The 7,843-nt window shown below is 39.7% G+C and overlaps 1 non-coding gene across 1 annotated transcript; it reads left to right on the forward strand.

Moving 5' to 3' along the window:
* The first annotated feature begins 7,044 nt into the window (after nucleotides 1-7,044).
* Nucleotides 7,045-7,117, forward strand: TRNAE-CUC. Its single transcript has one exon. It is a non-coding gene; the product is annotated as a tRNA-Glu (tRNA).
* The last annotated feature ends 726 nt before the right edge of the window (nucleotides 7,118-7,843 follow it).

The raw sequence follows: 7,843 nt of genomic DNA on the forward strand, positions 1-7,843 counted from the left end.
CAGCCAGCCACCTGGTGGCAGGTTGATCGCAGCACACTGTTTCCATCGTAGAAGGGGCAGCTTTTTGTTCTTATTGGAATAGATATTTTGTGTTGGGGAAGCAGCCATTTCATGACCTGCCACCCCTCTCTGAAACATTCCCCTGTAAGGAAGATGGGTGATGAATTGTCACTTGGCCCCAGAGTCTTCCTCCTTATTAGGAACAACATTTCCTCTCTCCTGGATACAAAGTGAACTTCCCTACATTGCTTAAGCGTGTGTGTCATATGGTACCTGGCCAGCCCATTCCCATTAGAAGAGAACGGGGTCTTTGCTGGGCATGCCCTGTGTTGGGTGTTGGTAGGAACCAACTGGCCATGGGAGACCAGCCTACACTACAGACACTGATCTTGCTTTGACTCTTCTCCTTTTTGTGAATAAAGTGTTTTTCCAACCAGTGCCTTGGTATTGAGTCTTCCTTAGTGAATCCGAACCCACAGAAGATGCAGTGGTCTGGGGTCTGTGGACTCCTACTTCTGGGTGCTGGCATTATTATGATCTTTGATGTCCTCCATGTGGTGGGAATCCTTACTTGGGATTGTCAGGTGGATCTTCTTACTCTTGACAATATCTCTTACTATGATTGTGTCATTGTCTCTTTCTCTCTCTCTAGTTCTATGAATTTTTGCTTTATTATAAACTCCATAGCTCTGTTATTAGGTAGATGCATATTTATGAGTTAAGTCATAGGGATGAATCAGCTCCTTAATCCTTATTAAATGTCCCCTATTATTTTTGATAATACTTATTGTCTTAGATCTGTTTTATATTAAACAGTTGTTTCAGCCTTTTCATGCATACTGCTTGCATGGTATACATTTTTAATCCATTTACTTCCATCCGATCTATGTTTTTATATGTAAGATGTGTCTTTTGTACACAGCATGTAGTTGAGTCTTGTTTTTTCATGCATTCTTATAATATATGTCTTTTTATTATAGTGTTTGGTTCATTAAAGTTTAATAATTAATACTGGTTCTACAGGTTCATGCTTACCATTTTAACATTTCTGTTCAATTTATCCTTTCTGCTTTTTAACTCTTTTCCTTTTTTTCTGTCATTTTTATATTATTTGACTAAATCTTAGTATTCCATTAAAATTTTTTCATTGGCTTGCTCTCGTTTTTTTTTTTTTTTTCCTATGCTTACTTGCTTCCTTTTTTTCAGTGACTCCCAGGTTCAATCGCTGGTCAGGGAATTAAGATCCCACAATCCGCATGCCCCCCCCAAAAAAAAGTCCTTTCCACTTGTTCTTCAGATTATATAATTTCTATCAATGTATCTTCGAGTTCACAGACTCTTTTGTCAGTGCCATTGTGCTATTAAGTCAATCCAGAGAATATGATTTTAAATCTCTAATATTACTTTTTAACTCTACAATTTCCATTTTTAAAACATTTCTATTGATTTGATAAGATTTACTATCTTTTTGCTATTTGTGAGTGTGCAGCTTTGCACTGTTGAGGATAATTATAACGGCTGCTTTGAAATATTTGTTTATTAATTTCATCATTGGGATTTATTGTAACCATATTACTTTGGGTGAGGTATGGTGAGGCCAGATGCACACCAAGGAGAGAAACCAGAAAGAATTTTACAGTTTGTTATACTTACGGGTCCCTGAGAAGAACATACACAGGACCACTCGGGCAGTACTAGAGGCAGAGGGAGAAAGGGAAACTGTGGGAAAGCACTTTTATTGTTTCTTTGGGAAGAAAAGGGTGAGGCAGGACAATCAGGTTTAAGATTGGCTGGTTTAAATCATTTCACTTGGCTTTGAGGCAGAGAGGTTGTCCCTGATTATCTGGTATCTAGCCCTGGGGCAATTAGTACAGGTATGTAGTGGTCCTAAGTGTGAGACTGGTAAGGGAGTGTGAACTTAATTGCCTGTTCAAGAAGAGGAACTGACCTGCCTCTAATCAGGGCCTCAAAACTGGGCTAAGACAGCATTTTTAAAAGTATATTACAAGATTATAGCTGTCCTTAACATTTCACAATCTACTTAGAGTTAATGTTGCATGACTTTCCATAAAATGTAGAAACCTTAAAACCATAAAGGTCAATGTATCTCCTTCCCATCTTTTATGTTTTAGTTATTAAATATATTACATTACCATAAGAAATGTTATAAAGTTTGCTTTAAACTGTCATACGTGTTTTGGAGGAATTTAAAGGAAAAATTATCTTTGTATTTACCATTTCTAGTGATCTTCACTCCTTTCTGAGGATCCAAGTTTCCACTTGGTATCAACTTCCTTCTGCCTGACTGTCTTCCTTTACTACTTCCTGCAATACAGGCCTAGTGGCAACACATTCCTTTGTTTTTCTTTTATTTGAAAATGTCTTTATTTTCCCTTCATTACTGAAGGATATTTTCATTGGAAAAAGAAAATATGTTTGGCAGGTTTATTTTTTTATTCACTAATTTAAATATGTTCATTCTCTTATAGCCTCCATACTTCCTGATGAGTAGCTAATTATTAAATGAATCATGGCTCTTCTGTACATAATATGCCATTTCCCTGTTGCTACTTTCAAGATTTTCTTTATTTCAACTATTAGATTATAAAATGCCCAGACAAGGACTACTTAAATGTTTATTCTGATTGGAGTTCCATTAGCATCCAGATTCTGTAAATTTGCATGTTTCATCTAATTTAGAAATATTATAGCCATTTTTGTTCAAATTTATTTTCTGCCTTACTTTCTCTTTCTTCTCTTTCTGGGACCCCCATTACATATACTTTAGTCCAATTGTTATTAATTACCAAGTCTCTGAGAATCTGTTCATTAACAAAAAAAAAAAACTTTCTTTAGAGTAGTGTTAGGTTCATAGCACATTTGAATGGAAAGCACAGAGTTACCATATATCCCCTTCCCCTACACAAGCAGAGTCTCCTTCACTCTTCTTTGTTCTTCTGGGGGACAGTCAGTCATCTGTGACACAAGAGGAAATAGAGGAGAGGCTCAGGAAATCAAAGTTTATTATACTCACAGGTCCTGGAAACAGCAGACATGGCACATAACTCAGGGCCACATGGGAGAGCACTAGCATAAGTCAGAAGGCCGAAAGCACATGAGTAAGAGGACAGCCTAAACCGCAGAGTTTACTGGAGTTTCCTCAAGAAAAGCAAGTCAGGCAAGGAAAACAGTTTAGGACTGGCTAAACTTTTGGCAGGCTCTAAGCCAAAGAGATGGTCCCTGGTTGCCTGGTACCTGGCCCTGTGATGATTAAGACAGAGGAATATTGCTTACTGGGGTATATAGACCAGATAGAAGAGGTGTGGCTCTGGATTAGTTAATTTCCATACCAAAGACATGCTCCTGGTTGAGCTTTTTACTATCTCTAATAATTGGTTAGCCCAGGGAGTGGCATTCTCTCCCCAGGGAGAAAGGTTTTTAAGATTTCAAAACATCATAATACACAGAAAATAAAAAATGTAACAACATACTAGCTACCAACATCCCAACCCAGAATGTTACATTTGTTACAATCAGTGACTCTACACTGACACATTATTATCACCCAAAATTCATGGTTTACATTAGGGGAGATTGGTCAAGATGGCAGAGTAAGAAGGTGTGGAGTTCACCTCCTCCCATGAACATATCAAAAATACATCTACATGTGGAACAATTCTTACTGGAAACTGACAGAAGGACTCTTGTACAATGAAAGCTGTATGAAAGATACATGTGTAATCAAGCAGGAAGCAAAGAAAAGCTATTGAGTCAGGACCTATGCCCCTGGGAGGGGACAGAGGAAGAAGGACAGTACATAGGTGGACACTCATCCTGGGGAGTGAGTGGTGAGAGCCACAGATTGGGTGCCCCAGTCCAAATGGGCACAAGGGAGACAAGCCCCCTCAGCTGGTTGGAGGACTGCTGGGACTAAAATGAGGGCAGTGGAAAGGCTGGACTCCACTCCTGAGAAGTGCACACCTCTCTGGCTTGCTCCTGTAACAGGGTGGAAAGAGGTCTGCTCTATTGGCTGCTGAGTTTCCTGTGACCACCTTGCAGTGCACCACAGCCCAAGCCAAGCAAAGACTCTGGCCCTGCTCACTCCATGTCACAGCATGAGTGCACTAGATCTTGGGTGGCTACAACTAAGAAAACCCACTGGATCTGGAATGCAGAGGTGACCTGGTTCCATGGCGGAGTCAGGGTGGTGCGGCAGCAGCCACTGTTGGCACTTACTCAAGCAGTGCATCAGAAGCAGCCCAGATCTCTGAGACTTCCCTGGTGATGCAGTGCTAAGAATCTGCCTGCCAATGTAGTGGACATGGGTTCGATCCCTGGTCCAGGAAGATCCCACATGCCGTGGAGCAACTAAGCCCGTGTGCCACAACTACTGAGTCTGCGCTCTAGAGCCCGCGAACCACAACTACTGAAGCCCACGTGCCTAGAGCCCGTGCTCCACAACAAGAGAAGCCACTGCAATGAGAAGCCCGCGCACAGCAACAAAGAGTAGCCCCCGCTCGCCACAACTAGATAAAGCCCACGCGCAGCAATGAAGACCCAATGCAGCCAAAAAAACCCAAAAAAAAACCTGCTGTGGTTAATCTGACCTGCCTTCCTTAGAAGGCAGGTAGTGGACTATATTAAAAAAAGAAGCAGCCCAGATCTCTGATAGCAGCCATTCCACCACAGCTCACCTCCCAATACATGCTGAGATTCCATGCAAGACCCACCTGCCCTGCTGGGGCAATGGAGGTTGGAGGCAGTGATTAGCTGTGAGGGACAAAGGGGACTTGCATCCTAGGCTGCACCTGAGCTGAGTGAGGGAAACAATTGTGGGTGCCTGTGTAGGCAGCACATCAGAGATAGTTTGGACCTCTGTCTGTGGCTGACATGAGCCGAGAGACCACAAGGGCCCCAGTGGCTTCAGACTTTCCCACTCTGAGGCAAGGGTCCCAGTGCAGGGAGAGAGGAAAACACACTTAAAGGGAACAGAGCCAGCATGGGCCTGACCCTTAAGGCTTACACTCCAGCAACTTGGGAGCAGACCCCAGCTCTGATAGCGTTCTGACAGCCACTGAGCAGAGGGGAAGACCCACCTCACACCCACCTCCAGCTCTAGTCCCTCCATCTCCAGCCCCACCCACTACCAAGGTAATAGCTGCCAGCACACCCTGAGGAAAGATGTGACTTGCATCCATATCAAATCCAGCTCTCCTACCAAAGGCACTGAGAACACACAGTCTTTATAGGGATGATTCCACATAAGGTCACCCCTTCAGAACCACAACAAGTAACTGTTTTACCTAAATTTATAGAGGCAGAGACAGTGAAGCAAAAATAAAAAGGCAGAGGAATTGGTCTTAATTGAAATAGCAAGAGAAAATCCCTGAAAAATAATAATGAAACAGAAATAAACAATTACCGGATAAAGAATTCAAAACATTAGTAATAAAATTGTTAACTGAATTAGGGAAAATAATAGATGTACACAGTTTATTTTAATTTTAAAAAGGAACTAGATAAAAACAGTTTATATTAGGGTTCACTCTTGGTGTTATATATTCCAGCACCAAGGGGGTTTGGAAAATGACATGTATACACCAATTTAGTATCATACAGAATAGTGTCACTGCCCTAAAAGTCCTATGCTCTGCCTATTCATCCCTCCTTCCCCCCAACCCTGGCAACCACTGATTTTTTTACTTTCTCTATGGTTTTCCCTTTTCCAGAATGTCTTATAGTTGTAATCATACAGCATACAACCTTTTCAGATGGCTTGTTTCACTTAGTAATATGCATGTAAGTTTATTCCACGTCTTTTCATGGCCTGATAGCTCTTCTCTTTTTAGTGCTGAATAATATTCCATACTCTGGATGTGCCATTCACCTACTGAAGGACATTGTGATTGCTTCTAAGTTTGGGCTATTATGAATAAAGCTGCTATAAACATCTTTGTGCAGGTTTTGACCTTTCTAATTGGTGTGTATTAGTGGTATTTCATTGTGTATAAATTTGCATTTCCCTCATGGCATATGATGTGGAGCATCTTTTCATATGCTCACTTGCCATCTGTATATCTTTGGTGAGGTGTCTGTTAAGGTCTTTGACCCATTTTTTATTTGGGTTGTTTTATTTTTTTTTCACTTTTTAAATGGAAGTTTAGTTGATTTACAATGTTTCAGGTGTACAGCTGAATATATATATATATACACACACACACACGCTTATTTGTAAATAAGTTCATTTGTATCATTTTCTTAGATTCCACATGTGATATCATATGATATTTGTCTTTCTTTGTCTAACTTACTTCACTTAATATGATAATCTCTAAGTCCATCCATGTTGCTGCAAATGGCATTATTCATTCTTTTTTATGGCTGATTCGTATTCCATTGTGTGTGTGTGTATGTATGTATGTATATATATATATATATATATATATATATATATATATATATACCACATCTTCTTTATCCATTCCTCTGCCAATGGACATTTAGGTAGCTCCCATGTCTTGGCTACTGTAAACAGTGTTGGTGTGAACATCGGGGTACGTGTATCTTTTTGAATTAGAGTCTTCTCCAGATATATGCCTGGGAGTGGGATTGCTGGATCATATGGTAACTCTATTTTTAGTATTTTAAGGAACCTCCATATTGTTTTCCACAGTGGCTGTACGAATTTACATTCCCGCCAACAATGTAGGAGGGTTCCCTCTTTTCTCCACACCCTCTCTAGCATTTATTATTTTTAGACTTTTTGATGAGGGCCATTCTGACTGGTGTGAGATGATACCTCATTGTAGTTTTGATTTGCATTTCTCTAATAATTAGCGATGTTGAGCATCTTTTCATGTGCCTGTTGGCCATCTGTATGTCTTCTTTGCAGGCTTGTTTATTTTTTATTGTCGAGTTGTAAGACTTCTTTGTATATTTTTTATAATAGTCCTTTATCAGATATATCTTTTGCAAATATCTCTTCCCAGTGTGATTTGTCTTTCCATTCTCTTGTGTTCATTTCTTAAAATCCTTTCTGGGAATTCCCTGGTGGTCCAGTGGTTAGGACTCTGTGCTCTCACTGCAGAGGGCCCAGGTTCAATCGCTGGTCAGGGAATTAAGATCCCACAATCCGCATGCCCCCCCCAAAAAAAAAGTCCTTTCCACTTGTTCTTCAGATTATATAATTTCTATCAATGTATCTTCGAGTTCACAGACTCTTTTGTCAGTGCCATTGTGCTATTAAGTCAATCCAGAGAATACGATTTTAAATCTCTAATATTACTTTTTAACTCTACAATTTCCATTTTTAAAACATTTCTATTGATTTGATAAGATTTACTATCTTTTTGCTATTTGTGAGTGCGCAGCTTTGCACTGTTGAGGATAATTATAACGGCTGCTTTGAAATATTTGTTTATTAATTTCATCATTGGTAGATCTTGGGGGTTATGCTAGCTGATTATCTTCTTCTCTTGAAAAGGAATCACATTTTCCTAGTTCCCCTAATTTCATATTATTTTGAATTGTATCCAAGATATTATGAAAGCTAAATTCTGAAGACTCTGTGTTCTTTTATTTTTCTCTGATGAGTGTTTTGTTTTAGTAGGCAATTAAGATCACTGGGTTCAAGCTGAAAACTCTTTTTCATATAGCAAATGAGCTTATATATTAGTTCATATAATAGTTCTTAATATTAGTTCTTATTAGTTTGAGTATACTCTGCACATGTGTGGCTGGAGCATCAGCCAGAGTTATTAGGAGATATAAAGATCTACTCTCTGGATGTTTCCTTTCTTGGTTCCCTGATCTCTCTTTCCAATGTTATGGTTGCTCCAGACTC

The sequence above is a fragment of the Phocoena sinus genome, chromosome X, assembly GCF_008692025.1.
Source record: "Phocoena sinus isolate mPhoSin1 chromosome X, mPhoSin1.pri, whole genome shotgun sequence".
NCBI lineage: Eukaryota > Metazoa > Chordata > Mammalia > Artiodactyla > Phocoenidae > Phocoena > Phocoena sinus.